A 14,438-nucleotide genomic window follows, 5' to 3' on the forward strand; every position below is an offset into this window, starting at 1 on the left:
ACTCGCTGAAGCAACTCCATATCCTTCCTAAAATGAGGCCTCCAGAAGTGTAGGAAGGTGCTGAGAGCTGCACAGCAGAAGCGTCAAGTGCAATAACCGTTAATTGTCACCAATATAAAATTTCATGAATGACTATTTTCATCCAAACGGCTACTGAGGGGTTAAATACGAAGTACAGAGATCACAGTATATGGAATACTTTTCCTCGATGGACTATGGAGCACAGTACTACACTGGTGTACAAAACTTAAAGACCAACACTATTTCTAAATGTTACAACCACAAAATCTTTACTTAAGATACTCTTTAATGATGAGAGTTTATTCAGTCTCAGCAGCTATTCTGGACGTCAGCTAATCTGGCGATATTTTGGCACACGTTATCACCCCGCAAACATCACGGAAAGGGATCGATATGGCGGTCGAGGTTTTCTCGTCTGGGGAGGCGTTATCTTGAGTGGACATACACAACTCCAGATACTGGAAGGTGATATTGTAATGGGTGCACGCTACTGTACTGAGGTAATCCTTCTCAATGTGTGTGTCTGTTCCGAGGTGCCATTGGCCCCAAATTCGTGTTTATCGAATGATAACGCCACACCCCATTGCACTGCAGCTGTTGATATGTTTTTGGAAAGTGAGGACCTTGTTCGTATGGATTGGCCTGCCCTTTCAACCGTTCTAAATCCCATCGAACACATATGGGACGCTTTAGCGAACCGCCTAGCGGCACATCCACACCCACCAGAAAATATTCACCAGCTGAATATGGCGCTGAAAGAGGAATGGACGATGGTACCGCAAGAACTTATCAACAATATTGTTTTAAGTATGGATAGGCGGTGCGAAGCCTGCATCGACATTAGCGGAGACCATATCTCTTAATGAGGACCACCTCTTTCCTTAGTTCCATCTTTGGCAGTGATGCATCCATATCATGGCAGCCAGTGCTACATTTTTGAATAAAGTCCCTCTGTACCGTTTTATCTCCTTGTTGTGTCGGTGTTGTTTCCTTCATCATTTCTGTACCTCTCAAAGTTCGTTTGGTATGCTTTTTTCATATCCAGGCCTATGAGAAGCTACAGGTGAAAACCTGACTGATGCTTAAATTTTGCACAGCAGTGTACTATGTTCAGGGTTTCCTGATATGTGCTACTGCAGCACATTGGTGAACGTTCTTCAGTGAGACATGATATTGCCAAAAAGCTTAGCGAATTTTTGATGTAAAGACTGACGAGAACAAGCCGAAATTCAGCGTTCTGAAAGACGAATATAAAAGGTTGAAGAACATGGTTATTGCCCCAGGAGTCTGCGCGAGTAGCACAGTGATATCGGAACCGTCCTCCCCCACACCGTGTCGAAAAGGCCCAAGTTCGAATCTCGTATGACGCGAGGTACTTTAGTGGGCTTTTTTCCACTCCGTGGCTGAGTTAGTCGGTCTCAGCGTATATACCAAGGATTTTCTCCAGAAATTGGGGTTTTTTTCGTCCAGTATATAGTCAAATCGACCAGAGAACACATGCAATTTACAGACAAAATAAATACATGGGTATATGTAATCATTTACAAGGGACCCTAATATCATAATTTGTTTGGTTTTTGTTTTTGTTTGCCCTAGAAGGAGTTAAAACGAGGAACCTATCCAGCACTCAGCCGCTCTACTCAAAGCTCAAGCACACACCCATGCATCAAACACCACAACATAATTTACAAAGGCCAAAGACGCCGATCCCACATGCAGAGCAATTGTCAGTGACTATGTTTTCGGGGAAACGGGAAATATATTGAGCAAAATGGATAGGTGGAACAGGAGAAGGGTGTGTCTTCTAGGAACAAAAGCTAATGTTGTTAAAGACATTATCACCTTTTGGAAGGCAAATAACATGATATTGTACACATTACAACCATCGTATTAAGAATATGCGATCGTGATAAGAATAGTTGCCACATTACTGCTTAGGATATTTCCTAATAATGTTGACGAAGCCATATCAACTTATTTTCAAAGTTTTTGATACAAAAGCTGACAGGATGCTAAATAAGAGGAATCAAGGTATACTGCTACAGGAAAGTCTAGAAAATTTAAGCAAATTTCGGGAGAAATAGCAATTGAGGATTAACATTAGTTAATGCAAGTTACTATATATGGATGGCAATGATCCCAGAATAACATAATTAAGTAGTACCACAATCATTGTGGTGGAGATTTAAAAGAGACCTAGGGACAATTGTTCATTCCTGCATAAAGTTCACCGAGCAGCGCAGAGAGGCTGCAAGAGCAGTTTATGGAGTTCTCCCAATGGTATACAGGAATTTTTCCAAAAGGGACAAAGAGGTTTCATTGCATAAGGAAAAGAGGTTTCGTTTTATAAAGCAAAGAGATTATTCTTAGATAATAAGCATTATCTTGTTGTATAAGGCAATGGGTAGGCTGTGTCTCGTGTATACTGATTACAACACTGGATGCCTCATTTTAAGAAAGAAGTGGATCTCTCGAAACGAGTGCAGAGAAGATGAAAAAAAGTAATCTCGAAAACAAAGGGTACTCTTACCATAAAAGATTTCGATTCCGAAAACTGCAGCCTTTGGAAACTAGACATCTGCTCTAAGACCTATTTGAAGTGCTTTTTAGTATTTAAATAGATTTAATAAACTTAATGATGATGTCATTCTTACTGTTTCTGGGACACACGCATACAAAGGGATATGAATAAATTTCAGCCAAAGAGGAACTCATTATTAGAACATACTACTACGTGCCGTTTTGGAAATGGGTAGTTTGAATAAATTTAGGATGAATGAAACATTAATACGGCGGATAAACAGGTAGTTTTTTTTTTTTTTGTATTGTTTTTGATTGGCTTTTATTTTGCAAATGATGATTCATTGCATCATTTACTCCTAATAATAATAATAATAATGATAATTAAGGGGATAATCATGTGTTGTTGAGGCGGATCCCACGGTCCCCCCCCCTCTTCAGCTCCCATTGTACATCTTGTGGCTTACGCCAAAACCGGCCATTTTTATGTAATGTGTTGAACGTGTACATTTAGTGATATGGTGTGTTGTTATGTTTTCGGCCGGTATCTGGCTCTAAGCAGATGGGAAGTAGCAACACCTGGTCACCACGTCCCACTCCCCATCCCCACCACGTGGAGGTGGCCAGGATCTACGTGCTGGACTAGTTCAGGCAAAAGATCCGAGAGTGCCCAAATTAGGATGAAATGAAAAGGCTATAGAAGGAGAAGTTTGGGAGTATCAGTATCGTCACCTGATGATACTGTTATTCCCAAACTGATGATACTGGAGGACAGCAAAATTCTGTCTGAACCAAGAATCAACTCCAGCAGCTACTCCTGATTACGGGACGATTCAGCACTGATATCAGGATGCAATTTCGACTAGAAAAATCCATGGACTGCCTCAAGTAAATCCAGTCGGCCAATACTACCACATGAAGAAAGAGCCATGACACACTGAGAGTCCTTCAAATATCTGGGCATGATGCAGACACAACAGCTAGACTACAAGAAGTTAAAGGATGGTATATCTCACTGAGATATACCATCCTTTAACTGAGAAGGGTGGTATATCTCACTGAGATATACCACCCTTCTCAGTCTCTGATGGTATATCTCACTGAGATATACCATCAGAGACTGAGAAGCCTGCAAAAATCAAATCTGAATGGTGAAAACATGGTAGCAGCCATAAGCACATACGCAGTTCTAGTACCAACATGCTTCTTCGGGATCGTAGATTGCATCAACACCAAGCTGAAGAAGATTATTAGAGTTAAAAGATTTGTCGTTAAAGCTTAAAATGCTGTCTATTTACTCAATAATTAATTTATAGCAAAAGCTTAATTGGTTCAGCAAAAGCTCCTAATCCGTATTTTCTTATTGAAGTTCGAAAAAAGAAAGGTAAGGGTAACGTGAAGGTTTCACTACATTAATAACTAAAACTATGCTCAGATGGAAAACAGTGCATCGCTTTTTTCTCTGGTTGTCGTCAATAAAATCTCACGTAAACGATGAAAAATTAAACAGGTACAGTTAGGAGCCAAGAGTCTAAATGGAGGACATCCGATGTACTCGTCGTCAGTTGGCTAAGTGGTAAAAATGAAGGCAAGATTTATATAGTAGTTCCAATTCCCATGGTGCGTCACGCTACACAAATGGGAGTCTGAAGTGCGCGAGGTTCTCTATTGGTAAAAGACCAGCTGGTAATCTCGTGTTTAATATTTCAAGTGACGTATTGTTCCAAAACCATTCAATCGCTAAGGCTTCATATTGATATATCCTATAATTCGAATTTAATTTAATTATGGTGATAGTGGTGCCAATTAACAGGTTGTGATTGCACGTCATCTAAGCCCAGTGCCTCCTTGGTTGGTCTTAAAACTATTCAAATGGTACGCTCGTTTTTCCCCCAGAAACTGGAGTTTTTCGTCCAGCAAAACAGACAAATCGACCATAGAACACACGCAATTAACAGACATAAGACACACAGCACGGCAGATGAATTTAATTATTCGAGTGGCCTAAATATAATAATTTGGTTAGTTTGGTTTGGTAGTACGCTCTCGTATTCGCCATTTTCGATGAGCCGTATTTCGTGGTGGTGCTGCCTATGTAACAGGCTTTATAACCTGATTGACATTTAATGAGAGACATTATACTAGTTGTACCCGGCGTGACATACGCCATCTTTCTTATTTTGACGTAAATAGCTTAATATAGATCCTTCAGTCTTCACCATTCTTGTTTAGCGGTGATATAATTATACAGCAGTCACCTGCGGGATCTATGCATATGTGTCTATTTGCAGGTGGTTCCACGTCTTCTGCAACAAATATTGCAGCAACCACCATTTTGGATGTAGATGCATTATATCGTCTCATATCTAAGTCCGGGTCTTCTATAAATACCATGTGCACATTCATTTTTGGATTGGCTGGGTTATTTGACGCATTTTGTTTATATGACTCAGCAAATGGGTTAACTTGTCAAAGCATCTCATCCAATTGTTGCATTACTTCGGCCACACACTCGTGGTTTGATTGTTTTTCAAGCCGTTTTTTTGTTGCTTCAGCAGAATCGAAAATATAAAGTTGTCCATATTCTGGCTCATTTGCTTCGTTTGGATATAGCGGTGAGATCAAATGGTAAATCTGGCCGTGTATTCTAAAACAGTAAGGACCATTTCCAAGCGGTGATTTAATCTCTGCGCCCATTAGTGCGAATGCCATTGCTGAGTTGAACTCTCGTATACGTTCTCTGTGGTTATTTGCTTCATGTATATCCACTGTAAGCAGCTCTCGTAATAGAGTAGATGTCTCAGACAGGGAGTCAAATGAAACCTTTCCATTATGACACATTAAACACATTTCATTCTATGTGTTTAACTCTTCTCCCCAATACCTTGCATTTCAATGTTCACAGTTGTAACACATATTTCGTATTTCATGATCTTCCGCATTAATTACAGCTTGTTGATTATTAGCATCCGGTACTTCCATTTGATTAGTCCTACGCGTTTCGCCCGTCTTTTCATTTCCAATGTTGCTGATCTTTCTTCAATGTGTTCTCTCCATCTTCGTAGTCGTAGATGGAGAGCAAACATTGAAGAAAGAGAAGAACTAAGAGATCTAATAAACTAAGAGATGTTTCGTTCTCTTAGTTTATTATATCGCTCCTCTAATGTTTCATTAGCATTTCTGCTATATTTTCTCCAAGTTTTTACACATTGTTCAGCCATTTTTACACTTCTTAAAACTTAGAACGGTTTATTAAAATTGAAGACAGATAAAATACACAGTTAAAATAAACATACATTGAAAGCTTTCCGGCAGAGGTTGCTTTTCTTCAGTCGAAAAACGTTAGTACAAAAATTAATAAAGAATGACCGGTATGGTGGTCATGCGAGGTGAACCACTTGAATTGGTGCTGGCAACAATCAACAATTGAAAAAATTGGGCAGCATACCTAAGCGTTTTATATATATAAATTGTTAATGACTTGTATTTCCTTAGCAATAGAATAGTTCTGAAACAATACGTCACTTGAAATATTAAACACGAGACTCCCGGCTGGTCTTTCACCAATATGGAACCTTGTGCACTTCAAACTCCCACGTGAGTAGCATAGCGCACCATGGGAACTAGAATTACTGTATAAATCTTACCTTCATTTTTACCACTTAGCCAACTGACGACGAATATATCGAAAGTTCTCCGTTTGGGCTTTTGGCTTCTAACTCTACATTTTTATACTTCTTTGGTTTACATGAGATTTTATGGACTACAACCGAAGAAGAAAAAAAGTGGTGCACTGCTTTTCTCTCTGGGCATAGTTTTAGTTATTACGGTAGTGAAACCTTTACCTGCCTTCTTTTGAAATTCAATAACAAAATACGGATTAGGAGGTGAATGCAGACCGTGGATGGTCGTGTACGGATTTGGCGTCAACAACATGAGGCTCTTCATCCATCATGCATGGTATCAAAAGTGCAGTTCGGTGGAGGCAGTTGTTTGGTTTGGAGCATGTTTCACTAGCAGGATGAGTGCTGAACCAATTCAGCTTTTGCTATATATTAATTATGAAGAATATGAGACCGATCAGGATATTGATGACTAAGAACCGCCCACACAACAGGAAGTCGGCCAACGAAAGACTTATCATAGCCCAGAAAGAAGGAGAATGGGGTTTTGAAGACCTGATTAAACTTCAGAAGAAGGCGATTAGCAACCTGAGGGATTACTTCCATTAAAATACATCGCCAATCTACCAAGCCACACGGAAGATAAACAAGTGGCATATAACACACAACCTAAGCGAGAATACCCTTCCGCTCAGACGGAAGAAACGAAGGTGGAAAGATGGGTAAAGTCTTAGATGATACTCCATAGCCAGACACTACAATGACCTTCATTAAGACTACATAGATAAGATCGCTTGGAACGCGTGGCTCACGAGCGGGAGGCTTTACCCCGAGGCAGAAGGATCCATGCTCGCCATCTAAGACTAGGTAATCAACACCAGGAATTACAGGAAATTATTCATAGCCAAGAACAGCGGAGTGACAGACGACATGTGTTGATGATACCACCTGACTCAGAAAAAATCCCAGCCTTCAGCTCTGAATGCAGGGTGATCAACCAAAAGAATATACTCACAGACACGACCATATAACTCATCTCCAGGAAAACTCATCAGAAGATAGCGCAAAAGTACCAGTTGATCAAATAAACTGAGACAGCGCATTAATAACAGACAAGACGATTCCGCAAACAGGCAAAACATAACTGTCATCAAAAAAAGCAAATGGTTACCTACCTGATCGACATAGCGGTGTCCAACACTAGCAACCTCCAGAAAACCAAGGAAGAAAGATAACGACGTACACAATCAAGATCCAAGACAGAAAGTCAAAGAAACGTAGAATTTGCAACTAGGTATATTACAAATATAGTGAGATATCATATATCTCACTATATTTGTAATATACCCTGAGTGATCACTGAATTGTGACCACCCCTATGAAAACTGAATGCGACCCGTTGACCACTTGAGATAGGAGAGTGCGCAGTTAGTCGCCCTACGTAGCATAGATGAAGTGTCAGTGGTTCAGTTGGTAGTAAAATTCCGAGCGTGATTAGTAAAAGGAAGGATTTATTGGACTTTGATAAAGGACAGATTGTGGGTAGTCGACGAGCTACTGCCTCGATTTCCCAAACGGCTGAACTGGTAGGGTGACCCAACGGCAAAACAGCAAAAAAGGTTGATGTTTGATGTGAATGCCGAGGACTCGTACAGAACAGGCGCAGCACTGTTGTAGAGTTGACTACCAAAAACAACATGGGACAATTTGGAACAATATCTGGCATGGCCATGCGTCACACGCTCGCACGTGTGGGCTATACCAGCAGACGACCCTACGACATCCTCTCCTCACCAAGGTTCGTCGGCGTAAAAGACTCACCTGCTGCAAAGAGTATGCAAGTTGGACGGTAGAAGACTGGAAGAAGGCTGTGCTGGTCGAATTAGTCACGTTATTTACTACAGACCGTGGATGGTCGTGTACGGATTTGGCGTCAACTACATGAGGCTCTTCATCCACCATGCATGGTAGCAAAAGTGCAGGTCGGTGGAGGGAGTTGTATGGTGCGGAGCATGTTTCACTAGCAAGAACTTGGACCCCTGGTGCATGTGGAACAACGTATCATTGGTCTTCGCTATGTCATCTGCTTGCTGACTGTGTACACCCCGCTATGTCACACTTTTTCCCGAATGGCGATGGTATCTTCCAAGATGACAATGCGCCGAGCCATCGAGCACTTGTTGTGCAGGAATGGTTTGAGGAACACAGTTCTGACTTCCAGCATATCGATTGGCCTCTGAACTCCGCCGATATCAATCCCATAGAGCACTTGTAGGACACTATGGAAAGGCATATCAGGCGTCTGGATACACTAGTCACCTCCATACCTGCATTGTTATTTGGTTCTTTTTTTAGGAGCATTAGCAGCTAAGGCCATATTGCTCCAGGGGGATGCGGTGGTCATTCTCTGACCTTTCCGTATCTTCTATTTGATGGGCACGGGCTCGAACCCCGGTCTAATCAAGAAGCGTTTGCTACACACTGCAGCTCCTGCCTACCTGGCTACGGAGGCGCCTATACATGTATATACCTGCATTGCTGACCGTATTACGCACAGCTTGGTTAGCCGTACATCCCGAACGCTTCAGACATCTTGTTGAATCAATGTCACGTCGGATAGCTGCTGTACTGAGGTCTAAAGGAGGACTTACGAAGTATTAGATAGGTGGTCATAATTCAGTGATCACCCAGTGTATTTATCTATATTATTATATTGATAAATATATTTATCCAATATGTTTATCTGTTTCAAAATAAACTAAGGATCTAATCCACTTATTTTTTATTTTATTTTTTATTATTATTATTTTTCATTTTTTTTTTCTGTGTACCCGTGCCCCCATTGACGACCAGAATACTTCTCTGAAGTCACAAATGCGCCCTCATCATGGCTGAAAAAGTTGAAGGCCCTTGTGTAAGAGTGCCAGCTGCTAATTCTGACAGCCCGCAATGGATATTATATCCGGTTTTCAAACAAGGGAAACTGAAATAAAACAGTCAAATCAAATGAAGTTCAGTAACTTAAGCCCATATCAAAGAGTCCATATGTTATACACATTTAGAAATGATTTTTCCGAAAACACAAGTTACAATTTGAGTCTGTATGCAAAACATCATACATTTAGAACGACAAACACTTCAAGAAATTTTCTTTGGGAACCCGCCAAACCCGTGTCCGCTGAATCGTCACTCCACAAGAATATGCACGGTTTTCGATTCTGATGTACGCGATCAATATACCGTGCTCCAGTCCATACTAATATTATTATTATTATTGCTCTCATATTATTTCTCCCTGACTGGGGGATTCCACTCCATGACGGGTACAGCTACCAAGTACACAGGGTGGTTGTAATAATTTCTAGTGTTACTGTTGGTCGAGGGAAATCTCTGACTATCCTACAGGTGTTCAAGATTGCGACTTTTTGAAGTTCTTTGTAGGTGTTCTCTGGGAGACCTATTGCTGTTAGGTTGCTATGTAGAGTCTTTGGTACTATACCGGTAGTCGACACGATGATCGAGATGGTCGATACTTCTTGCATATGCCACATCTCCTTGACCTCATATCTTATTATTATTATTATTAGCCATATGGTGCAAGGAAGCCTGAGGCTTATGCTGCACCAACCTAAAAAAAATTTTCGAATTACCCACAGAGAGAGAGAGAGAGAGAGAGAGAGAGAGAGAGAGAGAGAGAGAAGTAAAAGGGAATCACCAAGAAAGAGAAGAATGATGATACCCAGCTCAGGATCCTGGATGTGTCAAATTCATACTCACCAGATGTGAGCCCCTGGGGTTACGCCAGACTTCACACGTAGGAAGACAAACAGTGCAAATAATTTTCTCTGGAAATGCGCTAGACCCGTGTACGCTAAATCGTCACTCCATAAGAAGGTATACGAGTTTCTGATCTGATGTACCTTATAATGGAGGAAGGATTTATTTATTTTTATTATTTTTTTTTTATGAAAACCCCAAACACGAGAGATATTAGAACTAATAGTACTTAGTACCATGCTTGGGTTGGAGGTCGAGAAGACGATATTTGTTGACATTAGACTTGAACATCTGTAGACTGTAATTTTCAGGAAAGACATATGAAGGAAGGTTGTTTCAGAAAACGGTAGTTGAATAAATAAACGAGGAAGATGAAAAGTTGGATCTGTGGGTTTGAAGTTGGAGAGTAAATGGATGTTGGTTGGTGGAGGCACGTGTTCAGACTGTTTTTAAAGAGAGAGCGGGAATTATAGAAGTCAATTCAGAAGAACTGTGCCCATGGCAGTATCTGTAGAAAATGCATGCAGAAGAAACAGTACGTCTATGAGAGACAGCGAGTGGAGAGACTGTGTTAGAGATGAATCATTAATTAACCTAACTGCCCTTTTCTGAATGGAATCAAGAAGCCTGAGAGGTTTTGGGGTCACCACCTCAGATGTGGGAGCAATATTCCATCGCAGGGCGGATTTGCGATTTGTGCAGAGTGAACAGCTGTTTGGAAGAAAAGTAATGTCGAGAATTTTTTAGATGCAGAGGAAGAAATATTTGTAATGTGCTTGTGCCAAGAGAGATTAGAAGCAAGGTTAATCCCCAAAAGATATATCATTTTGCCTAGAAATCGGATTGTCACCAAAGATAAGCATGGGAGTAGAAGAATCCTTTTTGCGAAATATAAGGTTTTAGAAGTATTGAAATAAACTAAGTTGCCCTTGCCCCACTGGAGTAATAGTAGTAGTGGGATGTGATGCAAGAAAGCAAGCGTATAAGCTTATGCAGCATCAGCCCAAAAAAAAAAAAAAAAATCACACCATTCCTCTCCAAATGTCTGTCCAGTTCCTCCTTAAATTTATTTAATCTGTCAACTTCCACACGACAGATGGAAGTTTATTCCAGCAATTAACCACCCGCTGGCTAAGGGCAAATTTCAGCACATCTATTGTACATCTGTCTTTCCTTAATTTGAATTTATGCCCCCTTAGGTTCGTAATCTGAACAAGTGGAAGGATCCCATCAGAATTCAGCGGATATTCTAGAGATTGAAGCTGATTGTGCGGGGCAAGGTTTCTGAAAATGGAAAACAACGTGCTATCATCGGCAAAGCTATGGATAGGATTTCCAGTCAATGAAGAAGGTAATTAATATACAAGAGGAAAAGAGTGGGGTAAAGAACTGAACCTTGGGGAACACCAGTACTAGTGGAGAAGTTAGAAGACATAGAGCCATCTACAATCACCCTGAGTGAGCAATGAGAGAAAACTGGATAACCAATTACAAAAAACAGTTGGGAAACTAAAGATGGATTTATGGTACACTGTTCAGCCACTGTTGCTCGCTGTAGCACACTGAATGTAATCACCATTCTCCTCAAACTGGGTAAAAATGTCTGAGTTCAGAATCCGCCAATGAGGTATGGAATATTTATGGGATCCTTTCATGACGTGGGTAATTTAGCCAGTCTGAAGTAATTCATGGTTTTTCCCTGGAAATTCGGGTATTTCATCCAGTAAACAGGCAATCGATCAAAGAACATACGTACTTAATTCACTGACGTCATGAGCCTAGTTGCATTGGCAAATATAATAGACACACAGAATTCCCGATATAATGGCGTATTTAGATCTCGCTTCGAAACGCAACATTCGGTTATCCGGGTTGTGCACAAGATAATTCAATGAAATGTGCTTCGCGTTTAGGGTGTCATGTATGACGTGCATTGTGATACTGTTTTGTAAAATGCTATGCAGTGCATCTCTCCACCTTCCATGCTTGTACTAATATCACTTCATGGGGGCATTCGTGAACTACAAGATAAAAATGTTCCATGGGGACTCACGTAATTTGTGTATCACTCTTCTGAGCATCTTCCAGTCTCTTTTCACCAATTTCAGCGGTTTTCCCAAATTGAACCATTGCTGCTACTACATGAAACCTCTCTGGAAGTTTTAACGTTGTAGTAGAAGCAATGTTTCAATTTGGCGATCACGTCAACTACTGATGACGTTGAGGGCTGAAAACGTCGAATTAACTCAGGGAAATCTGCTCCTTTCATATTTGATCCGCAAATTACAGCCCCCGATTGGAGAGACAGCATTTTACAAATGCTAAACAAAAAAAAAAACAGATTCTGTTTTTTTTTTTGTTTAGCATTTGTAAAATGCTGTGCAATGCACCTCTTCACCTTTCATCCTGTTATAACCAAAAAAATGATCAGGAATACAATACTATTATTCAGGTAAGTTAGATGGATTATTACATAAACAAATCTAATATACATTTGGATGATACATATTCAGCCAAAGGGGAGAAGAGGGATCGAGTTACGTGATAATGCATAAAAAATACTAAAATGTTTTTGGTTTAAGCGTAGTCATGCTAGATTAAACTCGCACGCGCTTTGTTTATCTAGTATGATCACGAGGTACCATTCTTGATTTCCATACGTAATGTATTTATGTATTCATAGCTGGGGAAGTGACACACAGTGTCGAAAGCTTTTGAATTTTATTTTATCAAAAGGAGCGAGTAGGGGACGAAGTCCCCTTTTTTGTTTGGGGATTTATTAAGCGCATCGGCATTTGTGGCCATAGTGAGTGCCGGTTGATATCAGTTGATAATGATTTCAGTTCAGTTCATAGAATTCAACTTATCTATTTTTTTAATACAAATATGAGACTATTTCAGAAATTTACGTCCGATGCAACTTAAAAAGTCCATTCATTATGGACAGTAATGGGGTAGGAGGAGGCAGCTGGTACGACTATTAATCACCTTACAGGTGATTGCTGGACAATTACTTGCAGAATTGCAATTATAATTTATGCTCAAAAGAAACCTTCCTGCAGTAACTTCCATGTGCCAAGACTGCAGGAATTCAAACATGTTAAAATTCTCCTGTTAAAAGCCAAAAAAAAAAAAAAGAGCAGGGTGCGCTTTGGTCTTTGTGCATCTAGTTTTGGAGCAAATATTGAAACTAAAGTTATATGATTTAAATTATCCGAGGATAATCGTTGACTTCGTAATATGACAAAATCCAGCATTCACTTTACGTTAAATGACTATTACACTGACTTCAGACACTATCTCGAAATGAGAACGTGCTCTCTTTCAATAATGATAAAAAAAAAAACAAAACTGGAAAATCAAAGGAGCAATGTAAGGTTCTTTAAAGTGCGAGTAAAACGCATAGGGAGAAAGTTGACCTGTGACTGAACTTACTTCATGACCCGCTCTGGCGGAGGAACAGAGCGAATCATGGAGTATTGTCAATGATATACTGTACAGGAATTTTGCTAGTAGGGAAAAGGAGGTAATTATCCCTTTGTATAAGGCAATGGTCAAGCCACACTTTGAGTACTGCGTGCAGGTCTGGAGGGCTCATTTTAGGAAGGATATAGAGTTAATTGAGCGAGTACAGTAAAGGGCAATAAGATTGACGAGGGAAACAAAGAGGTCTTACGAAGGAAAGCTTAAATTCTGCAAGCAGCGTCTGGAGACTAGGCACACCTGCGAGGTGATCTGACTGAGGTGTATAACGCCTTGAATGGGGTAAGCACGCTGAATTCTGATGGGATTCTTCCACTTTCTCAGATTACAAACCTGAGCGGGCATAAATTAAAATTGAGGAAATATAGTTGTAGAAAGAGTTTGAAAGTATAGATCTTTGTGTTAAACGATCCACGACTTGTTAGTTTTTTGGGAGCATTAGCAACTAAGGCCATATTGCTCCGGGATATGTGGTGGTCATCCCCCGACCTTTCCGCATCCTCCGTATTTGGTGGTGACGGGCTGGAACCCTGGTCTAATCAAGAAGCATATGCTACACACTGCTGCCCCATCCCACCTGGCTACGGAGGGCCTACTTGTTAAGAGAAATAAAGTACACAATCATGGTGAAAACCACTTGTCCCATATTAGAAGTTTGCCATGTTACGTTGGGATAGAGTTTGGTTACTACCCCTTTGGATTTAATTCTCCATCTACTATAACAACAGATAAGTTAATCCCAGACTTTGTACTTTCCTTTCTTGGGACCAGCAGTTTCGTGAACTGTACTAGATGATATCAAAATGTTGTTTCCACTTACTTTCTGTGTATTCTATGAACTCTGTTTTATTGATTGTATTGCTTATCTAGTAATACATGTCAGACGTTTCATTGCTCTTAGGTTTATTTTATTGCAGAGCTGAATGTGTGACGCTGTCATCATGGATAAAGCTAAATATCGATTCAATATGAAATTCTCGATTTTGCAAATGAAATAGCCAAGTTGTTTATTTG

This window comes from Mastigoproctus giganteus, chromosome 12 (assembly GCF_048544385.1).
Source record: "Mastigoproctus giganteus isolate SK-2022 chromosome 12, ASM4854438v1, whole genome shotgun sequence".
NCBI classification, from domain to species: Eukaryota; Metazoa; Arthropoda; class Arachnida; order Uropygi; family Thelyphonidae; genus Mastigoproctus; species Mastigoproctus giganteus.